Source organism: Capra hircus, chromosome 10 (assembly GCF_001704415.2).
Source record: "Capra hircus breed San Clemente chromosome 10, ASM170441v1, whole genome shotgun sequence".
NCBI lineage: Eukaryota > Metazoa > Chordata > Mammalia > Artiodactyla > Bovidae > Capra > Capra hircus.
The window spans coordinates 58,638,446-58,662,960 of NC_030817.1; the positions used below are offsets into that span (position 1 = coordinate 58,638,446).

A 24,515-nucleotide genomic window follows, 5' to 3' on the forward strand; every position below is an offset into this window, starting at 1 on the left:
TTCTCATCCTTTCTAATGGAATAAAAATTTACCAGTCTCCTGTCCCATTATTTCGTAGTGCTTTTTTCCCCAGTCTTTGTAAAAGGGAAGTTCAGATGTTTCATAAGCTAATTTGCAGAAATGGGAGATAATAATATACATTATGTTCTCAGCAACAAATTTGAGTTCAAAAGGATCTTCTGGTAATGATCCTTGAGCCTAAAACTGGAACTCTAGAAGGTAGAATTTCAGGCTTTCAGAGTGAGAGGACTGATGTAGCTTTGGCAAGATAGGTCTATCAGAAATTCTCAAGTCATATTTTATAGGCATCTGTCTAGTGCCGTCTATTTTAAGAATCTTGGCTCCAGGGATAATATGAGGATGGGGATACTAAGGCTGCAAGAACACCCCAAAACTCCCTCTTTCCACTTCTAACACAGTTCCAGACTCTCTCTTCTGTTGAGACTAGGTTATCCAGAGTCAAACCAACGGGGCATCACTCAGCTCTTTCTCTTCTATACATGTTCTGGCAGTTTTTCTTACAGTACCTTCTTCAATTGAAGAAATGAAAATTCAAAGCAGTTTTTGCTTGCCAGCTCTGATTCAAGTCCTGCCACCTCTAAAACACAAAGACCTTCCCCACCCTAATTTCCCATTTCCAAGTGTAATGGTGAGTTGGGTTCCTGTTGTGGAAGAGGGTTACGTCATGTACTCACTTCTTGTTTTTATTAAGTCCCTGGAAGAGGTATAAGAAATGTCCTGAGTTCATCTAGGCTCCATCAATTATGCAGTCTGGTATTTCCACTTTGCACACCCTGTGTTGCTGTCCCCAAATGTCCATGTGTGAATGCCAACCTCTTTGGACCTATCTTTGGTTCAGAAAGTATGGGGATTCTATTCCTGGGACAGAGGAATGGAAATTTCATAAAGGTGCAAAGGTGGGCTTCATAAATATATATTAAACACATTTCAAATTGTCATCTTCAGTTTTTTACTTAAAATATCAAACAAGTATTCTGGTATCCAGGAGTGGGAGTCAGGATTTATGTAGATTATTCTCTCTAGGAATGAAACTCACAAACTCTAGCAGGGCAGACAGAATCAACTGAATTTGCCACTGGAAAGCAGGAGTTCACTCTGTCTGATACATTTGTGTGCTGCCTCCCAAGGCTGAGGGCAGGGACCTGAAGAAAGACCCCTGAGATGTACTGGAATTTACATGCAGCAGCCAAATACTGGCTGGTATGGACACAACTCTGCAAACAGTCATTTATTTCCATATTGTGACAGGCATGATTTAGTAAGCCTGTGAGAAGGGGGCTGCTATTCATTAAAAAGGTTGGGGGTAGGGGGAGCTAAAAATTCCAGATACATTCTGAAATCAGAATTTGTTTGCCTTTGCTTTCACTTGTTCCCATTCTTTAGGAAAAGGTAAATGATAAAGTCTCTGATGGAAGATAAGTTTCTTTGGCTGGGTTAGAAACTATACGACAAAAACCTTTTTGTCAAAAGGGAAAATCAGGAGTGCTTTTCTGGCAGCACATGTTGGCCCCTCTGCCTGTTCTTCCTCTGCCCAATTCACCCCCTTCTGGAGGCAGAATGTGATGACACAGGCCTCAGCCATGTTCCTTTAAGTTGAGGGAGAGGTAGTGAAATGCAGCTTATCAGGCTACCATGGAAAATGAACAGGGGGTTCAAGTAGGAGCTACGAGATGCATTGTGTACTAAATCGAGTGACAGAAATGGCGTTATACACCTGCCACTTCTGCCTACATCCCTCAGCTCCCACGCCTGAACTGACTTGGAGAGTGAAATCTGCAAAAAGAAGTCAGGTGTCTCAACCAGGAAGACAGAAATTTTGTCTTTCATTGCACTTCATCTATTTTTAACAAAGGACATACATTTAAAAAGTCATTTGTGAGATAGTTTGTTAGTTTTTAATGAATGACATTAAAGAAATAGAAGTTGTGGTTTCTGTAACAATCATAATTTTTCTTTTTCTATGTATATGTGGATAAAGAATTTAACTCCATTTCTTGCAATCCAAAGAAATGTGGCAAGACTCCGAGACTGAATTAAAGTAACTATGGAAACCAAAAATGTAGCCATCAGGATACAGGGTCCTCTAGACTCTCAACCATTGTGTTGTTTGTAGAAGAAAAAATTTAATTCTTAATTAAATGACAATACCTAACAACTTTTATATGAAATTTCTTAATGTGTTTAAATATCATTTAATTGTTCCTTGCTGCTTTGGGGTTAATTTTCCCCCAGCAACTGCTGGCAGGTTTTGAGAGCTGGGCTAGAAATATTATTGAGCACCTATTATGTATTCAGAACACTGTTCAGGGCTCTAGGAAAAGAGAAGATAACACCTCCTATATACTGTCTCTGTACATAAGAAATGTCTATCTTGTTGAGATCACTAAAAAATCAGACAATAACCCAAAGGCCTTTAAAGAACTAGTCAGCAACAAGGTTTCTTATGTATATTTTCATTGAGAGGTCCTGAGCCAGGAGCAGAGAGGGCCAACCAAGGGCGGCTTATACCAATCTTTTGGTAAATAACAATTTCTTCTCTGATTATAAGTAATATATGCTAATTAAAGAATAATTTGAATATACTGAAAATTTCAAAGGAGACAATTATATCAGTTATAGTTCTAATACCAATGTTTTCTTTTTGGTGTACTTTCATCTGGTCATTTTTTTCAATATAGAGATATAAGTACAGATAGCTTTTTCATGTAGGTATTTGACCATAAAAGTGACTATGCAAGCTAAAATCATGCAAGGTCATTTTAATCATCAATGGGAAAAAACCAAGTGTTCTGTGACTTTTAGCATTTTGGGTCAAAACATTGAAAACTCTCTTACTGCTGGTTAAAAATGTACAGGAAAATAGAAAATAGAAATTTAAAATATTTAATACTCTGTAATTTAAAATATTAGAAACACTGAGAATTACATTGTTTTATTTCTTTGCAGTTTGAATAATGCTTGCCTATTTTTCATTGTAAAGCTATGATACAGATCAATCATTTTTTCCATGCCTTGGCAAATTGTCATACTCCCTTCTAAGCTTAGATCAGCTTCCAACATTTTATCCTTTATACTTTCGATGATGGAAAATATCTCTTAGAATTATTCTTGTAAAGTGTCATTGTTATCATATTTTATTTTATTTTTTTGCCATCATCACTTTCTCTGGGACGTTTCTATCGTTTTTCTCCAACTTCTTCATTTTTGAAGTTTTACATTCCCTAAGGTGCTCTGGCTGTGGCCATATCTAGAGTCTCTACAGCAGCAGCAGGGTCAACATCCCATGGTTAGATAGTTTTCCTATAACTCTGGTTACACTGATTCAAATTTTACTGCTATCGCTTTTCATTTATGTAGGCACTTGCGTCACTCTTAACCAACTTCCTCTTCAATTATTCAGTTTTTTAAAAATGCTGTGTGAGTTTGTTGCTGGGAGACAAGGAGGCAAAGCAACCATACACTTGGCTATCCGTACATGAATGGAAGCACAGTGGCCAATGATGGACAGACATGGAAGGCAGTGATATGACTGGCTACCGATCATGGAATGTATCTGCCATTTACACCAGGATTTGTGGACTAAAGTGCTAGCAGTGAATTTTTAAAGAATTACAGTTAATATGCTCGAGTAACTGAAATCTGAACTGAGTTGTTGAAAGATCACTGCTATTTACCTAGCCCATGGTAACTGAAATTTATGTATATGAAGCTGTGTAAAGCATGGACTGCCTGTGTATATATATTTTTTCAGTTATTTTTTTTAACAAAATTGAGGTCATGAAAATACAATTTTATACCTTGCCTTTTCAAATTTAGTATTATAAGTTATTTGCTACTCTCTAGTAATATTGAAGAATAATGTATGTGATTGGGAAAATACCAAGGGAATGATAAAAGAGAGCTATGGACCGGCAGAGTGACTTGCTTCCCATTAAGAAGCAGCACAGTTTTGGAAGGGTGCAAACTGTCTGGTGTACGTTGTTATGTCAAGAAGAAGGAGAAGACTTGGCTAGAATGTAGGATCTATGTTGGAATAAAAATGTCCCAAAGTCCATTTTTCTAAGCTTTACGAAATAATAATAGTAATAACTGGCATTTATTAAGTGCTCACTACATATTCTAGGTTCTTTTCAAGCCTATCTCTATCTTCAGCTCTTAGATGCTATCATTCCCATTCCTACACACAAGGACACTGGAGCTCAAAGAAGTCCCTGAGTTTGCCTGTCACACAGCTGTTGTGGCATAGCCAGCAATGAACCCAGATCTCTGGGTTCCGCCACTGACCACTCTATAAAACTGCCTGATGAAAGCATTTTTCAGTTTATGTAATTCTTTTATATCCATTGATAATAGATATGCAATTAGGTGGGTGGTACAAGATTTCCAAGGTATGTGGGACTGAAATCTAGTCTATGCCACTAGCTGAGCCTGAGCCAGAAGGCTGCATACTTCCAGAAAGGGCACTTTTTTTCTAATTAGCACAAAGGCTCAGTATAGACTAGTGTTGGTCCCGATCAACATGACTGATTCTCAACACAACCTCAGAATTGATAGTTGGCAGAGCAGTTAGGATTATTCCAATTTTATACTAAAAAAAAAAAAAGCCTCGAGGCTTGCATTAGGCTAGTGATTTATCTAAGGTAAAAATGAATTGCTGAGATAAAGATGTGGCTGAGGAAGGGATTAGATACCAGGCTGAGCAGGTTTCATCTGAAGCAAAAGGCAGTAGGGGACTGTAGACATTAATAAATCAGGCTACACATTTGACTTCAACAGGGTCAAATGATAACTCATGGATGTAATAGATTGCCCTGGGCAGCTCAATGCCTTCCACCTGGCCAAATCATTTCTTTTCTAGAATTTTGGTCCTTTCTTGCATTTGAATTAGACCTTTACAGACACCTCCACGTCCTTTGAAGGATAATTACCAGGATTAAAAAGCGTGAATCTGAAAGCAAATTTCCCTTCACCTCATGTTTCATAACTGCACTTTACAGGCTTCTTTAATTAGCAAGTTGTAATATTGCTGTTACTATCTTGAGAGTATCCAGGCCTAAGATTTTCTGAGTGTTTCCGAGCTACTGTCTATACCCTTACCTTATAGAGAAACGCTCCTACCTAAACCAGGTCCTTCAGATATAAGGGCACAATAAATAAATTCACTTTCCTGAGTGAATTTAGCAATTCCTCTGGGATTTACAAGTTTTATAAGAATTCTTGTAAGAAAAATGGCTGCATAAGAACCAACTCATCCTGCTTCTAAAAATAGCCAAATGGTTAGTAGGCATTAAAAAGTACAATTAAACCCCAAAATTCCAGAGACTGGCTCTAAGAAATGCAGTAGGTTTCTGATCAAATATTTGGAAAATTCCAGACACTATACCTCTTATTTGGGGTGTCACAACACTGAGAGTCCTTCCTTACGGGTAAGCAATTTTTTAATTTTTACAAAACTATTGTTTTTCATAAACTTGGCCAAGATGAGAGATCCAATGAAACATTTTTTATTCTTCTCAGTTATTTTTTATTAATATCCTGATGAACAAGCATTCTATGGAACATGTTTTGAGAAATGCTGGACCACAGCCATGGACAAATTTGGGTATGAACAGTTACTTCTCTATTTAAACTCAGAGCTATTTCCTGTCCCTGAGTCCAGGGCTGGAGGGGCAGTGACAGGAAATGGACTAGGGATGGCCGACCTCTCTTACTGAGTGAAACAAGAGCAGTTTTCATACCTCTATGTGCTTTGCGTGTTTGAAATAAGGATTGTCCCCACTGGGGGCTTTAATGTTGGAGTGAATGACACAGAGAAGCCTGGAAAGTTTTGGGCCCCTTCTGATCAGTGGCAGTGGTACCAGCCGTGGTGTGTAGTCCCTAGTGATGGTAGTGACAGAGCCAAGCTGCTTATGTGATGTGCCAGTTAGGTTGTGAGCTTCCTGTGTCCCCTATCTGGGTTCTGAGCAGATTGTCTTCTGTGCTCTTTTACTCTTCAACCCAAGCAGCTCTGCTTTTGTTTACCTAAGAAATTGAGATGTCTCATAAATTTCACTAGAAAAATTTTCAAAGGTTCCACTGGCAAAACAAAAACAGAATATCTTTTTTAAAGCAACAATAAAAGACAAAGCAAAGTAGTGTTTTAAAGTTCATACATGTAGCAACAGTCTAGAAGTGATAGGTACTGTCTGTCCCTGACAGCTCAGCTGGTGAAGAATCCATGTGCAATGCAGGAGATCCCAGTTTGATTCTTGGGTCAGGAAGATCCCCTGGAGAAGGGCTAAGCTAGCCACTCCAGTACTTTTGGGCTTTCCTTGTGGCTCAGATGGTAAAGAATCCATCTGCAATGCAGGAGACCTTGGTTTGATCCCTGGGTTGGGAATATCCCCTGGAGAAAGGAACAGCTACCCACTCCAGTATTCTTGCCTGGAGAATTCCATGGACAGAGGAGCCTGGCAGGCTACAGTCCATGGGGGGTTACAAAGAGTCAGACTCAACTGAATGACTTTCACTTTCACTTTTCATGAACTTCTACAGTCACTTAACCTCTTTGGGGCTTAGTACTATGAACTGAATGTTTATGTTCTCCTAAAATCCAAAACAACCAAACCAAAAACCATATATGAAGCACTAATCCCCAATGTGATGCTATTTGGGGGTAGATCCTTCGGGAGGTGTTTAAGTTTAGATGAGGTCATGAGGGTGGAGCCCCTTGGAATCAGTGCCGTTATAAGAAGATGAAGGAACCAGAGCTCTCTCCGCCTTGTGAGGATACAGCAAGAAGGTGGGCATCTATAAACCAGAAAGTGTCCTCACTAGACAGCAAATCTTCTGGCACCTTGATCCTACACGTTCCAGCCTCCAAAATTGTGAGAAATAAATGCTTCCTGTTTAAGCCACCCAGTTTATGGAAGTCCGAATTAAGATGCTTGTGTTTCCTATCTGTGAAACAGGAAAAATAAGGATTAAAAAAAAAAAAGATTTTATGAAAAAGAAAAGAAGCTTTGTACTAAATTTAAGGTAGAATGGGAGCAGGTAGAGGAAGACAGAAGAGAAAGGGAACAATGTGTTTTTGGCTGCCCGTCCTCTGAATCTCTTTTCTGTGTTTGAGGACATCACTACTGTGTGTCTGGTAGGAGGCCAATTGGGTGTCCCCCACGGGGGGGCTTTGATACTGGAGTGGTGCACAGAGAAAGCTTGGGGCTCCTTCTGATCAATGGTAGTGGTGCCAGCCACGGCGTGTAGTCCCTAGTGGTGGCAGTGGTAGAGTCAAGCTGCTTACGTGATGGGAGAGCTGGGCTGTGTGCTCCCTTTGTTCCTTATCTGGATTCTGAGTCTCGTTCTGTAGCATTTCAGTAGAGCCTGTGAATTTCTTTATACCCTTCCATTTAGTTCCTTACAGCTTAGCTTAGTCAGAGCCCAAACAAGTGAGAATTGCGACAGGCACAGATTGACAGATCAGGGTTGGGGTGGGGGGGATAGGGGCGCACTGGGGCAACAGTAGCTTTAGAAGGTCTGAGGCTCTCAATTGAAATTTGACTCAAAGAGAGTAGAACTAGAATACTTGTCTGGGTTCTATTCTCATAGAATCCAGAAAATATTTCATCAGAGGGCAGCTTTTCTGCCCACTGTATTTATAATTTATATTTTTTGTTACATAACTGAGTAGAAACCTGTAGACCATCTTTATTTTAAACTTTGCCCAGTGCTTAGTTTTGTGAGGGTCTAATATAATTTCATCTTTTAAAATGTCTAAGATCAAATTAGATGAGAACAGAGTAATACAGATGGTAAAAATGCCAGAGAACATAATAAAGAAGAAAGATGCTCTGCATGAAGAATAGTCTGCTAGAATTCTAACCCAAACAACCCTTGACTAGTGGGGACCAGGGGAGTTAATTGCCATTCTGCTGCAAACCTAAGCCTAGCTTTTTTCTGTTGACTGTACAGAGGAGCAATGAGAAGGCTACTGCAGTTCAGACTGGTTATCTTCATACACTGGGAAAGGTGTCACTTGCACAGGCCAGTTAGGGATTTAGGGGTGTCACTGCCACCTCATGTGTTTGTCTAGAGAGGTCACCTCACTCTACTTCTAAAATTCAATGGCAGATGAAACCAAAAAGCTATAAATCCTCTCTAGCTTGTTTATGCACCTCAAGGAGCTCTTAAAAAGGCCTGAAACTACTGTGTGATCTGTGATATCTTTATAAAGACTATAGAAAAATGAAGCAGGCAGTAGTATCACCATATTGACTTGAGACCTTAGAGTAGTTGTTAGTCTTCTTAAACTCCTCTTTGTGCTTTAGCTCAGCACCCCATGGCATTAAAATTCTCTGGCCTTACAAAGAAGCCTGAAATTCTTGGTCCCGGCACTGGCGCCTCTAGCTTAAGGAGCCAACACTGAAGATGAAATCAAAATGATGAGATTACGGTTTGGCTGCCACTCTACTCTGATGGCTTCTGATGTTGGATGTTGCCTGTCATCACCCGCCACAAGTTCGCTGAGTTATTAAAGCCAAAAACAAGATCTCACTTTGCTGAAAGATGTTTCCATTTTCAAATATTGGGTATACTCATAACTGGGGGATGATGGAATCATGGCAGTAATGATGATGATAATAAGAAAAAGAAGAATAGCAAGAGTCAGAGTTTGTTGAACATTTACTATGTGTCAGGTACTACATGTTCACATCCTTACCACAGGAAAATCAGTATTAATATTCCTATTTTCACAAGTGAGGAAACCAAGACTCAGACGTACTACATGATCCAAAGTCACATAACTAGTAAGTGTGAAGCCTGGATTTGAATCTCAGTTAGGGGCCTCTCTGCTTTCAATTCCTTTTCAGTCCTGCTTCAGAGGCAAAGAATTTACTTTTGAACCTTTAGCTAGATGAACTCCAACATAGGGTGATCTGCCAAATATGAGAGCCCTTTGGTGAAAGCTGGGTGGCCTAATCACAATTTTATATTGTGAGATTGCATGACTATGGAGAAAGGGTCATTCCCCTTCCCAGAACAAACCTGAGTTGCCTATTTGTGAAGGGGAAAGGTGGTTCACTGGGTGGGGAACTCAGATGTCCTAAGGATCCAGGGTGACCTTTGCTGCAGAAGCAGAGGGGGACTCCTGCAGTGAATGGAACATGCTAAGGTTTACAACAGCAGCTGCAGGGAATGGGTACCTGATAGGAAGGAAATGTTCTAGCACTCCAGGCTGTTGTAAAGAAAAAAAAAAAACAAAAACCCTCCAGAACTGTAACAAAGCAGAGAGGAATCATGGAATTGCCACAGCCAGAGCTGCTGTTTATTGAGTGTTTGCTCTGCTTTACACGCATTACTTCATTTAATACAGTGCTAGAAGGTAAGTACCGATCACAGTGACATTTTAGGGATGAGGAGAGGGAGTTACCAAGAAGTTAAGAAGTTTGCTCAAATCACACAAGGAAGAGTTGTAGGGCAGGGTGCAATCTCAGTCCATTTGCCTTCAGAGCTGACCCGCTTTGCCACTCTGCTGTTCAGCCTCTGGGGGAGGTGAACACACAGGAGGCTGGCATTAGAAGAAACCACCACCAATACCTAGGGTAGGGCAGACAATGGTTATCAAAGCAAAACGGAGTTCAGTGTCATCTCACAGTCTCGGCAAGGACTTGCTCACATGCTAATGATGGTGGTAAGTGCTTAATGGAGAAACTGCAGAGGGCCCTGGAATCTGAGCATCATGTTACAGAAGGTCCCACATGAACTGGGTGTTGTATGTCACTTCTTTCTCACGGGCACTAAATCTGAACTGATGACCTCCATGCCCAAGAGACATCTCTGTCCAAATTCCCCATTTCTGCCAAAGCTATGCCAATGTGGAGGCACCTTGGTGCTTTCCATCTCTTTATTAATGTTACTCAATCAAATTCCCTCAATTCTTTCTCAAGAAGTTTACCATCTCCACTAAGCCTCTTGTGTTTTACCTGAATTTTGCAATAATGCCTCATGGGTCTCCCGGCCTCTTTTTCTCCCTTGAGTTGAACCAAATGCCTCTTCCAGGTGAGCTTCCCAGAGTGGCCATTGGAAATGACCTTAAATGAGGCATCAGGACAGCTGCGCACTGTTCTAGTTCTGCTGCTCGGTAAGCGACACTGGAAGTGGCCTCTGGGTCTTTAGACTCTATGATCGTAAAAGGAGGAGTTGGAATGGATGCTATCCAAGGTCCCTTCCAGTGCTGTAATTATATGAATGCATGAATGAGTCAATTCTTTGCTTTTATACTTGTCTGTGGGGTTTTGTTTGAACTTTTCAGCCTGGTGCTCAAGGCCGCTTATAAAAGTTTTCTCACACTATTGCGTAAGACAGTCATTCCTCCTATCATGATATCTATATTCATTTCCAAATCCTGGCTTTTCTTCCTGCTATTCTTGCTTTCTAAAAATTCCGATACCACTTCCTCATAGCCTGAACCTTAGACCATCACTGAGGTTCTGCTCATGTCTTCTGCTCTTGGCTTCCCAGAGTGACCTCAGGCTGCAACAGTTTCATTCTACATAAAATGTATGAGCATGGTTCTCCCTAAATAAAAATATGACTTATGCTTTTACAGTCGTGAACTATAAGAACAGAGGCAAAAGGAAATAAGTAAAACTGCAATGACTTGATTTGTATAAATTTTATATAGATCCTGAGTATTTTGTATTTTATCGTTTTCCCCACAAATGTTAATCACAATCAAATCAGAAAACAGTCTGATCTGGAAGCTTAAAAGGTAAACATTTATGAGTAACACATTTATTGATACATCCTTTAGGCTTAATTTTGAAATATAATCAATGCCTCTCTGTCGATGATTCAGGAAAGTGTTTCAAAAATGATTGTTGTTCCTAATTCAAAGACAAAAATATGCATGGTAAGCAGTGGCCAAAGAGCCTGAACTCTGGAACCAGATTGAACTGTGGATTCAAATCCTCACTCTGTTACTAACTGCTAGTTAGTTAACTTCTCTAGGCCTCAGTTTCAACTCATGTAAAATGAAATCACAACAGAAGCTACTTGGCAAGGTTGTTGGGAAGATTAATATCTATAAAACCCAAAGGGTTTCAGGCACACAGTAAACACTATATAAGTGTCATCTATTATTATTTTTACAATTAAATTTTACATATTTTAAATAAATCTTAAATTGTTTCATGAATGTAGATATTGTCTCCCCAAAGAAATAGCAAGGACTGTCACTCTTTTCTATTTTTTTTTTCATGTTCTAGCAAACAACTGATTCCTAGTTAGTACTTTGAATGAAGGTATGAATTAAGTAAATAAGTGAAAAAAATGAATGAGTTACTATCCATACTTAATAGGAGGGAGAAGCAGGCATAAAGATCAGTTTTATATAATTCTGCAAGAATGAGCCGCAATACACATGATCTCTTTCATGTACCATATGCCAGTTTGCTTTGTTTCTGTCTTACTGTAACTGGTTTTGCAGGAAGACATAAAGAATCCGCCTGCAATGCCGGAGACTTGGGTTCCATTCCTGGGTCAGAAAGATCTCTTGGAGAAGGAAATGGCAACCAACTCCAGTATTCTTGCCTGGGAAATCCCATAGGCAGAGGAGCCTACTGCTGCTGCTGCTGCTAACTTGCTTCAGTCGTGTCCAACTCTGTGCCACCCCATAGATGGCAGCCCACCAGGCTCCGCTGACCCTGGGATTCTCAAGGCAAGAACACTGGAGTGGGTTGCCATTGCCTTCTCCAACACCAGCACTGCAGGATCAAGAAAAACGAAAAGAGAACAAAAATCAATCCAATATCAGTTCTATATTTATGAGTATTCTTTACTTTTAGGAAGAGTTGGCTTGTAGGAGGCATCTAACCATGACTCTCTGAAAATCATATTTAATCCTTATGATGGATCAAAAAATAGGAAAACAATACGGTGTAAGCAGGAACTAAAAAACTACAACTCGAGTATCTGGCATACATCTTTAACACATATTTCTTTTTTAAAAAATAAATACTTCTATTTTACCATCACTTGCCTAATTTTAAAATTGAAAAATTTGTTTCAGATCAATAAGGCCCCTTTGTCACTGTGCTTTTAGAAGGGCATTGGCAGGGAGCTGGTGCAGCATCCCCCAGCTGCCCTGGTAGATAACAGGGTAGAGTTCAGAGGATGTGTTGCTGGGGTGAGTTGGAGAAGGGAACTCAGAGCACGGCCACCACAGCTGCTTTTCCAAACACACACCTGAAGGCAGTCATCAAGGACCAGCATGATATGCCACAATTTTAAACCATTTTGGTTTCTCAGAAGAAGTTTACGACATAAACAAATGTTAAGATCCTGCAGCTGTAGCCACTGGTTTCTCCATAATGTCTTGGTTTCTTTTTGAATCTTTATAGCCAAATCGTAAGAGTTGGGAATGAGAATTTCTAATAGATTTACTGGCAGTGTGTAATTCAATACTTAATAAAATGAAAATCCTCTGGAAATGTATATAAGTGCCATTATGTTAAGAAGTTGGTGGTTTAGTCACTAAGTCATGTCCAACTGTGACCCCATGGACTGCAGTCTGCCTGGCTTATCTGTCCATGGGATTCTCCAGGTAAGAATACTGGAGCAGGTTGCCATTTCCTTCTCCAGGAGATCTTCCTGACATAGGGATCAAAAAGGCGTCTCCTGCATTGGCCCGTGGATTCTTTATCACTGAACCACCTGGGAAACCCATGTTATTACAGTAAAAAAGTGAAAGTGAATAATATGTTGGAATATGAAGATAAAATTTCATCAACTTATCTTTTTACTCCTTTTTATTGTGGGTTCTAAATATGGTCAAGATGAAATGTGTTTATTTTGCCCTGAATCTTATTAGTGGACAGAAGGGACATTTCACAAATATTATGCAATATGAATTTCTTGTAAAGCAACCAAGTTCCCTTAAGAAGTGCTCTGGAAGGAAAAGTTCACATGGTTTTGTTACATTTCTCACCACCGTTCCAAATAAAATGCCAGTGCCAAGCTGGACAGGAAGAGGGTTGTGACATTAAATATTACATTCTGTTGAAGGTGAGATGACATATATATTGTGTTTTTCAGACCAAGCATGGCTTCTTAAGCCACTTCCTGTTTGCACATGGATTTCCTGGGGAATCTAGGCCAGGGCATACTGCTGGGATAGCATGGGGTAGAAGAAGGCTCATAGCTTTTGCACAGCCTTTAGAAGAGATGTGAAGTCTAGAGTCATAGAAGGGGTTGGTTGCAATTCCTGAGTTGAAAATGCAGCAAAACTTTAAGGTAATAAGGCAAGAGAGGATGAGATGGTTGGATGGCATCATCAACACACTTGACATGAGTTTGAGCAAACCCCCGGAGACAGTGAAGGACAGGGAAGCCTGGCACGCTGCAGTCCACAGGGTTGCAAAGAACTGGACATGACTTAGTGACTGAACAACAATATGTGTACTAAAGTCTGAGATACAATTATTTTCTTGAGTGCTGATCACAGGGCAGATAAGATCATTTAATAGCCCTACTCATCAATGGAATAATCAGTGGTCACTATCTAAGCTATCTTGAAAGACAAGGTCACTGATTTCATCCCAGCCTCTACTGGATTATGACATATCTCAAAAAGAAAACATTGACAGATGAATGAATAAAGAAGATGTAGTATACATATATACGATGGAGAACTACTCACTTATAAAAAGAATGAAGATGGATCTAGAGATTATCATCCTAAGTGAGGTCAGACAGAGAAAATACAAATATCATATGACATCACTTACATGTGGAATCTAAAAATATGATACAAATGAACTTAATTACAAAACAGAAATAGACTCACAGACACTAAGTAAACAAACCTACAGTTATCGAAGGGGAAAACAGTAGGAGAGGGATAAATTAGGAGTTTGGGATTAACAGATACACACTGTTGCATATATAAGATAAACAAGGTCCAACTATACAGCACAGGGAACTATTGGGTTGGCCAAAAGATTCATTCAGGTTTTTCCATGATATTTCACAAAAAACTCAAATGAACTTTTTGACCAATCCAATTTATTCACTATCTTGTAATAATCTATAATGTAAAAGAATATGAAAAAGACTATACATGTATATATATGTGCATATATGTGTGTGTGATGGACTCATTTGGATGCACATCTGAAACTAACACATTGTAAATCAACTATATTTCAATTAAAATAAAGCAAAACAATCCCCCTTATGCTCATCAATGCCCCCCCAAAAAGCCCAAACAGAAAAACTCTAATGCCACTCTCTCCAGAATATTAGGGAGTCTGACAAGGCATCAGAGAATGACACAGACTTCTGCTTTTATCAGTAGTATAAAATATTCACAAATACTTACTGAGCCCTGAGCTGAATGCCTGGGCTAGACAAATAAATAAGACATAGCTTCTGCTCTAAAGGAGCTTACTATAGTCTACTAAGATAAAGCTTCAAGTCTCAGTGGAACATGCATGGCCAGCTGGGATTTTATATTCATAACAAATAATTTTTTTTAACGTCTTTCACCTGCGGTTGTTCCAGTAGGTAATTTGTTACTTTATGTCTTTGGGGATGAAATTATTTTCGCACTATGTATAGCTGTCTGGTTCAAGTCTCACACATTTAATGAAAAAATAGAAATCATTCCCAGGGTAGGAGGAGGTATCAGTTACTTTTGCTCAGCTGACTCCTTGAATCCTGGAAACAGTAGCATGTGATATCAAGAATTTGGCAAGTATCGGGAGAAGATCATTTGAGCTTTAACTTAGCATTTCATTGCCTCCTCACAAAATGAACCCAGAAGAGATACAGACACATAAACTTACTGACTTACAGCTTTCACAATATTTTCTCTGTTTCTCTGCAATGTATTTTTCTGCTTTAAGTGTTTCAAATTGTTGCTTAATCTATAAGGATATGCACTGTAAATGCTTCCAAAACATGAGAATTCCTCTAGCTGGGGAATAAAGAGATGGTTATAAAACTTCCTGGAGAGAATTTTCTTTATTTGTTTAACTCCTGTTCTAAACTGTGTGCAGTTTGATGGTGAGGATGCCTTCCCCATCTGTGTTACTCTGCCTCTACTTCAGGACCCAGGGTATGGTAGGTGCTCCAAAAATGTTGGCTGAATGAATGCAGGCATGATGGATGGATGCATGTCTGGGTCTTCAAAAAGGAGGTAGTGGGTAAAGATGGGAGAGAGGGTGAGGAGGAAGGACAATCATTTTTACAGTCTGGGTAGTACGGGAGGGCGTGTGTGGAGCACAGTGGCAGGTTAAGGGACACTGGAACATTGGTATAGTGGCTGAACGGGAAAGTGTGGTGTCAGAGAGCCTGCAGCCACATTGGGATAGATGTCTGCTTTCCATGGCCCTGTGACAGTCAGTTTATCATTTCAACACTTTCTTTTACTTTGTTTTTTAAGGCCACACTAACTCAAGCCTCACAATAGGCTTCCATTTGGCCCCTGTATTAATTTACAGGCATAAAGAAGCCTGCTTTGGGGGCCCACCATGTAAGGATGAGTAGTCTGTGCATTGCACAATTCCAGGGGATGCCCACATGCAGGACAACTGTGGCAGCCCTGAGCTCCATGGTTTTCCCTATATGCATAATGGAATACATTTACAAATTTATAAACATGCTGAGAAGTACAGCTTTTTGTGAGGTACTTTTAACTATTTTTTCTCTACTCATTACATATTCTTTAAGATCTAATGAGCTTTCCATCTTCTTCAGCTGTGAGAGTTTTATTGTAAAAACAAATTGCACTTGTGTGCATGCATACTTTGCTTCCACACACTGTAACTCTCAGTGATCATGGGCATCTGCTTTGAACTGTTTCATACTGTGTGGAGTTCTGATGTTGGAATGTTTGGGTTCAAATCCTGGCTCTATCACTTGCTGTGTGATCCTGGGGAGGCTACTTAACTTCTCTATGCCTCAGTTTCTTTACCTATAAAACAGGAGTAATAAGCACTTCCACTTTATTGGAATAATGTGAGAAATAATTGAACTAATCTCTGTGAAGAACTTAGCACAGTGATTGGAACAGAGGGAGTACACAGAGGCAAAGGCAATTAGGCTGCTAAAATTATTATTGCTAGTACTAGACCATCAGGTTTGGTCTGCTGGGTAGAATTCCTGAGCCCCTACAGCCAGGACTGCCCATCTAGGGCCTGTCCCTTTCCAATGGGCAGGCAGATATATCCAGGCTATTCATTCCTTGAGACTTAACCAGACCATTCCCAGCTGTGGGTAGCTATATCACAAACATACACATACTTTAAGCACACACACCTATCCCCTCTATTCCAGGAACTGCCAACAACTACATATAACATCAAGATGCTGTTAGGGTTCCTTTCCCTGTCTCTTTTTCCAGTCAATTCCATGGAAACATAATTGTCGGATTTAAGAGGGAAATGAAAAAAAAAAAACAAAAAACAGAGGGAAATGAGAACTGGGAGGCCTCGGACCTGTATGTGGGTAACAGAACTCTGACGGGTAACAATGAGTTTTGGCAAAGGATGACCACTAGAAAGGAGACAGAAGACAAGTTTCCTTGTTGTTCTTGGTGGTAGTGAGTCTGGACATGTGCCAGATTGTAAATGGGGTGGGGAATACATAAATACGGAGAGTGACATGGAAATTCATGACCAAGTTGGTGGTGGGGGTCTAGGGACAGGTAGACAATCAGAGAGGGAAGCTCCCTAGCAGGTTGAAGACCAGGGTCCAACAATGAATAAGGACGAGGGGATTAGAACACATTGTCTCATTTACTCATTCATCGACAAACTGTTGTTGAGCATTGACTGTGTGCTTACATGTGTTTGTTAGAGGCAGGAATCAGGAGAGAACAGGGTCCCTACCGTAAGAGAGCGTATGGTCTAATGTAGACAAAAACCATATTCCCAGTGAGAAATCATACCCTAGAAGTACTGTAAAGCATTATGGAGGTTAGGGCATAGTATGTGGTCTGATAAAGATTTTTTTTTTGCAGAAAATTTGGTGCAGTAGGATCAGTGTGGTTGGGGTACAACATGGGAGTGAAGAGGGATGAGAGAGGAAAGGTAATTTGGAACAACATCATGAAGATTTTCTTAGAATCAAAGGTTATGTGTTCTTGATTTTGAGGGCACTCGGCAGCACAAAGCTTAAGCATCAGAGGTCAAGGACTGGAATCCAGGGAAGGAAGTTGGGTGGTCAATTTAAAAAAATGATATAAATATATGAAGAAAACTCAACTGAGAATACTTATTGGAAGGTCCCACCTCCCTTAGGTTTTTTTAAGAGGTGAAGGACTATCCCTGCCTGTAATGGGACATTTTCCAAAGAGACCTGACCATCTTCAGGCCTTCCTGGCATCCCTTTCACTTCAGAGTGAACCATGTGGCAGCCTATATATTTGCTGTGGGTGAGTTTTCATAAAGCTGTAAAGAAAAGGAAACCTATCATTTATTAGCTTCCTGTAGCCACATTCAAATTCCTGAGCCTAGACAATCGCTTCCGCCTAAACTCATACCAGTCCCCTACATGGATCCTCCTTTCCAGCCAAACGAGTCTCAGAACAAGTCCTGCACTTTCCTGCTTCAATGCTTCTGGTCCTGTTCTTCTTTGAAGGCTTAACCTCTCTTACCCTCAGTTTCCTCACCCATGGACTCATTTAGGATATTATGTGGGTCATATGTCTATAAGCACCTAGCACAGAGCCTGGCATGAAAACATTATTCAACAAATGTAAGCAACTGCCAAACTCAAGTTCCAGATCCTCGTCTGCATGTCACAAACTTCAGTACACAAATGTTTTCAGGGCTGGGCATGAGATGAGAGGTGAGAAGGGAAGCAGACTATGAAGGATACGCCCTGCTTAGAAGCAGTGAACATAGAAAGAAACAAGAAAAACTACACAATGAAAATGAAAATAAACACAAAATCATGCAAGGGATCTCATTTGGCTTAAGCCCATCAATCAAAAGTCCCTTTGACTTTTGCCCCCTCGTGTTGGATTGTAAATATCCCTCCTTATATAATTCTCTTTCATCCACCCTTTGTGAACCTATTTTTCATTTCCTTCATATTCTTTATGGTGTCATTGATATTTCAGTATAAAGTTTTCGAGTCTCGTTTATTATATCAATTAAGTCAAGCTACATGTATAAACTATCTAGGACATGGCATATAAATGTTCACTGTTATTAATAATGATAATAATGATCTTATAAATCTCATAAATTAAGAGACTAAGTCTCTAAGAGCTTCAGGAATCTCTTTCCTGCTTGTTCACTTAGTGAAGAACAAATAATAACGATAACAATGGCTATTACTCATTGAGTAATTAACTATATGGCAGAATCTGCTCCGAGTGCTCCCTATACCTTACCTCATTTCTGCCCATGAGAGCCCTTCTTTTAGGCTCTATTAGCATCATACCTATTGTAGAGGTGAAGAAACTGAGGCATCAAAAGAGAAGTCCCTAAGCTAAGTTACAGAGTTGGGAAGTGGCAGAGTCAGGATCTGAATCTGCTGGCCTGGCCCCACAGCCCCTGTACTCAACTACTGCACTGTACTCATTCCAGACAACTTCCACGCAACCTTGACGCCATGGTGCATTAACTCCTCTGCAACTTTCCTTACAGTTAGTTGAGTTGCTCTCTCTTCTCTACTCCCATAGCACTTGAATATATCTCCCCTATAGCAAAGATCACAGTAAACCTTGATTTTTTATGTATGTGCTTAACTGTATGTGAGTTTCTCAAGGAAGAGTCTGTAAATTACTCATCATTATACACTTAGCATAGGGCTTGGCACATATTTGATGGGTGAAAATGTGTGTTAAAATGTAATCAAACTGACAGGACCTCAGTTAAATTTGATGTTCATGATGATGGTGGCTATGAGAGACAGAACATGGATGAATGGAAATTTCAAATGATAAGAACCACAGTGCTAGGCTATTGGCAGTTTATACTCTGGGTTTTGTAATAATCACTGTTATTCTTTTCTGGGTTGCAGAAGCCAAAATTACTCTTAAGGTGTCTCATTTAATCAGAGGCCTCAGTTTTTTTTTTTAAACTACATGCCTTTCTACCCCATCCCTTCATAGAAGTATCAGTTCACAGCAGATGAGACTGCCCTGTGAAAGCCACAGAAGAAAGAAAGGATGTGCTGAAACCTATGCCACTTAGAGACAATGATTATCATTTCACCAAAGGTTATACAAACCAGCCAAGAAAATGATTGCAGGAGGCTCAGCTCTACCCCAACATGAGCCAAGTATCTATATTTTATTCTAAGAATGCCTTCTGAGGGGCTTTACATTTTATAATCCTTCCCCTTTCATTATTTTGCTTGATTCTTACAACAGCTCACAGGAGTAGGCAGGAGAAGCTCAGGAAAAGGAGGGACTTGCCTCATGCATATGGCCAATGAAAGATGAAATCAGGACCAGGCCTTATTTTCCATACAATATTTACACAACATGCCAGACAAGAAGGTCAGAGTAATTAATTTGTTTTGGAGAGGTTCCTGCCCACAGTGTGCCCAGATCTGGACTGTGAAGACAGGGAGGTTTTTACACATGATGAAAGAGGAAACCCCAAGGACTAGGCCAAGGGACAACATGCTGAGGTCAAAGAAAAGATGGAGGACATGAGTTCAGGGCTAGAAGGACATTCTCGGTGATGCTTACTCTTATGGAGACCACAAAACCTCTGTCACAGAAGGAGGTCATATATTGAATTTTATAGGATCAAAAAATTTTTGAACGCTTTCTACATCAAAAACAGAGATGAGATAGGCATGTGTGAGGCTAGAAGACAGAGGAATTTTCAGTTGACATGAATTCCCTTGGCAAACTATGTTAATGTTCTGGTTGTGATTTTAAAGACCTCTTCTCTGCGATGTCACTAGGAGACGCATCTGGTGCCTTGTGCCTCTGAACCCCATCCTGGCACCCCATGCTCACCTATACTGGGTTTTCTGTCCACACTACGGGAAGGAGGAGAAATCCTGAAGCAGGAAATGATTAGAATGCCTTCTTCAGTGTTGGCGTGTAAGCTTGCTTTGTGCTTCTTCCTGCTTTGTCCCTCTAGTTCCTGCAGACTCTGCGGGCCCTCATCTTGGATACTCTTCCCATGGACCATTCTCCTGGGTCTTGAGTGCCAGGCTTGCTCGGACCCTTGGCTCGTTCTGACTCCCCTTGGTCTCCAGTCTGTGGGCTACTTCTCTCCCCACTGCTGACCACAGGGCTCAAGCTGGACTCGCTCTGGCTCCTGACTACACCCACTTGCTGCCAGCTGCCCAGAGCTGACAGAGGTCTCCAGTGGACATCTACTTTCTTACAGAATGTGGGGGCGGACCAGACCAAACTGCCTGAAATAAAGTGGCATTTGCTCCATCTGAGAATACACACTGATAGGTCCATGTTCACAAAGATACATTCATGTTCCTGAGCTTTCGCTGGGTATGATAGAGAGAGGGAGAGAGAGACGGAGAGTTAGTTCGTTCTTGGCATCTGCAAATGAAATATGAGGCAGAGTCCTAGCAGAAGGCACTGCAGTTTGGGCAGCTGTATCCTATTAAAAAATCATGAGAAAACTCTGTATTCCTGCCATTGTGTTGAAGAAGGAAAGCAAATCCCTTAGCATTTCCCAAAGAAAACATTTTTGTGACCTAAAGTTCTGCAAAATCTTTTAAGTTCTGTAAATCTGGTAAACGTGGGAACAGTTTGGTAGGTACCCTGCAAGTCCCCGGAGGACACGTTCTTACAGCCCTCACCTCAGGAGGCCCCGGAAGGGGAAGCGAAATTCCACTCCCCTCTGCTAGGGAGCACCTGTGGCGGAAGTGAAAGCCACCCCAACCAAGGTAATGCAAAAAAGTCCTGATGCTCAAGGAGTGCAGATAAAGCCACCTTTACAGTCACAGCCTGTCTTTAAAAAAATTATCTCATTAGGTAAGGGAGAATCACATATTGGCTTTAATTCTTTTCCTCCGAATTTTTAGACTGTCTCTGGACACTAAAATTGAAATGTAAGCCATATTTTAAAATTAAAATAATAAATCATCTTAAAATTACAATTTAAACAATTCTCAGCAATGAAGTAGGACTCGTAAACCTGTTCCTGTTAGCCATTTTGGGTCACTGATGGGGCATTACTTCTCTAGGCATAAAGAAGTTGTTTTTATATGCACTGTACCATGATGAAAAAAATCCAAATTGGTCTTACAGAAAAGAATAGGTTTACATTTTATTTTAGTAATACAAGATGCATATAGATCTAAAAAGGGAGGCTTTTTTTCTAGGGTATTTTTAAAGGCTCTGTGAATATTTATATTCTACTTCTGCATATACTCTGTTCTATGCTTGGAATACTTTGGGCAATAAACTCCAGGGCAGGTCCAGAAGTGGGAACTCCATAGTTGCTGTGGTGAGGGAGAGCTTGTTGCACCTTTCAGTCTGAAAAGTGAAGGTTGAAGGCATAGAAGATTGATGTTTACAAAATTACAAAGAACAGGGCAGGGTGAACACAGCATGGACCTTCCCCAAAGATTAGTCAAAGGTAGCTTTTGCATAAAAGAAAAAATCATGAGTTCACATGGTGGGTAGTACTTCTGCTACCCATTGGAACAAGAGATGTTCCCATTAGAAAAAAATAAGTTGAAGGGAATATGAATTTAACAATAACTAAGTATTGTGGGATTCTGGGAGTGCCTCATAGAAAGCAAACTTATCTTCCCCATCTCCCAACCAACTGTCCTGCGTAGTCATTTTAGAATCAGGCTACTTAGCTAGAGAAACAGCCAGGCCTGTGGTCTGATCCACATATGGCAATTCTTTGATTCTTTTATGAGAATGATGGTCTTGGTAAGTGGTCATCTGCCCTCCGCCTTGCCTCCTGTAAAGTAAGGGCTCCATACTGCTGAATTTAATAACTTGAGTATAAAAAACAGGAGACATGGGGACCGTCTTTATTACTGTAACTTGAATACAAAGACCAGCACGAGGTTTGCTCAGCAGCAGCATGCTGGGAATTTAGCACACCACCAGAATTTGGTTATCCCAGTTTGTGATGCCAAATGTACAATTCCATCCTACGGCCTCGCTGAGATCTGGCTCCTTCCGACATTTCCTTTTTTTGTGAAGTATTTGAGGAGAGTAGCAAATCAATGAGGAAGGAGAGTATTCCTGGAATATCTATGTCACCTCAAAACATTTCCTCTTTCCCTTTTCACCTTACCTCCTCCCACTCTCTCCCTCACTTCATACGGGCAGAAGGGGTGATAAAAGGCACGGCAGGGCATCAGCAGGAAATAATTCTTAGAGGTGGCCCCCTCTAAATATCAACACAAGATCACCTCATTGGCCTGGAACACCTGCTTTTCTTATAGCGAGTGACTAGTTCCAGGCCCAGCAAGGGTACGTGAGAATGTCAACTCGGAACCCAGGGGGGTTAACCCATAACCCATTGCTGTGCTCCTTGGTCTGTCCTGGCTAGAAGGCTCAGAACTAATCTGTCCACAGAACTAATCTTCAGAAACCAAAGAGGGAAACAACCTTAATTGTAAATCCCAGCTGTGCCTATAATAAAATAAGGGCTAGCATCTAGTAGATCCCCTTTTCCTTAGACAATTATTTGTGTGCGTGTGGAAGGGAGCGGATTGGTTAAGGACAAATCATATAACTTAAGCATATGAAGAAAATGAGTCCCCTTTCTCTCTTCAAAAGTTTGCTATTAAATTAAAATGGTCTGTAAGCTTTTGACTATTCAAGTGTGTGTTGAAATGGAACAAAAAGGACTCCTTTGAGGAGACAGCATTAAGCTGAGTTGATGGAAAGTAAAAACTCTTTAAAATGAAAGCCTTCCCTTTAAGGACTTTGTGTTCCAAATTCAACTACATTCTCTTCTCAGTCACCTTAGGCATTTGTTTTTAATAAGTCTTTACAAAGTCAACAGTTCAACAAAGGACCTCAAAACCATGCTTCTGACCAGAAAAATAAGTACCGATTCCAGATGTTTCTCATTTCTCCATGTCACTAATTCAAACTCAGAAGTCTCTTGTTTATTGGACATGTATATAAGCTTAATGCTTTACATAACCTCTCTTCTAAGAATCTCCTCTCCTATCTCTGCATCCTTTCTCTTGCCAAAGCCATCTATTTCTCATAGATGAACTGGATCTTGCTAGCATATCCTATAGTCTAAGAAATATTTAAACTTATGCCAAAATGAGATTTCATAATGAGATTTCATAATCATATATAACTTTTATCTATTTCTATTAGCATTTAATGAAAGGTTAGGGAAATTCTCTTCTCCAGAAATCCTTAAAAATTGGATACATGCTTTGCTTTGTACGTTGAATAGAGGCTGGGAGGTAAATCACCTTTCAGGGTGTTCTTTAGGTCTTTTGACCTTCTGCTGCCTGCACATGAACTTTTGTATTCTGCTCCAAAGGGCAAAACTAATATCAGGCACTATTCCATGATCTCCTAGCCATACAGGTGGGCTGTGAATGATGATTTCCACACTTAACTCGTGTCCTTAATTCTACCTGGTGCCATGCTAGAATCCCAGCACTGGCCAAGGGACTAGAAGAGCAGAGAGCAAGGAGCTGACAATAACAACAACAAATCTGCATGGAAAATACAATGTACTTGTGGTAGAATCACGCAAGGGAGATACACTTTGTCTCTCCCTGATGTGCTTGTTTTTAATAGGATGAAGTCTAAAGTGACATTTTTTTGCATGAAAATCTTGAACTATAATTCTGTTAATAAAATGATCTTCAATCATGGCTAAATATTTATTGAGTCAGGCACTGTGCTAAGTGCTCCTGAATTACCTCCATTATTTCTTACAATACTAACAAGTAGATTATATTATTTCCACTTTACAAATGAGGGAACTGAGTTTTAGAGCCTCTGCTGCCTACTTGCTAAAGAAATATGCATGGCATAGAGAATAAATCACATATATATTTGCAAATGAGGGGTATCTCCAGCAAAGGTATTATAGGGGGCAGCATTTAGCAGTTATTTCAGAATGACAGCATCCTCATGCACGTTCATTTTAGATTTAGCAGATAATTCATAAGTATTGCCAGTTACATGCTAACTAGTGGCTCAGTCATATCTGACTCTTTGTGACCCCATGGACTGTAGCCTGCCAGGCTTCTGTGTCCATGGAATTCTCCAAGCACGAATATTGGAGTGGGTTGCCATTTCCTTCTCCAGGGGATCTTCCCAACCCAGGGATCGAACCCAGGTCACCTGCATTATAAGCAGATGCTTTACCATCTGAGCCACCAGGTGGCTCAAGTATTCCCAGGGTTACATCAAATTATAGTAAGGCTGGACACGAAATGGCTGCTGGAGAGCTATCTAGACTGGCCACTGGAATTGGAGATAATGGATAGTGTATAGACCTCAAACATATTTTAAATACAAAAAAACATGAGCTCCCTTTGAAAACGCAATCCTTTGCAAATGACTCTTG

The 24,515-nt window shown here is 40.3% G+C and overlaps 1 protein-coding gene across 5 annotated transcripts in view; it reads right to left on the reverse strand.

Annotated features, from left to right (window-relative positions):
- Positions 1 to 24,515, reverse strand: part of FRMD6 (FERM domain containing 6) — a 264,333-nt gene that overhangs the window by 150,456 nt on the left and 89,362 nt on the right. The gene's annotated exons all lie outside the window — the stretch shown is intronic.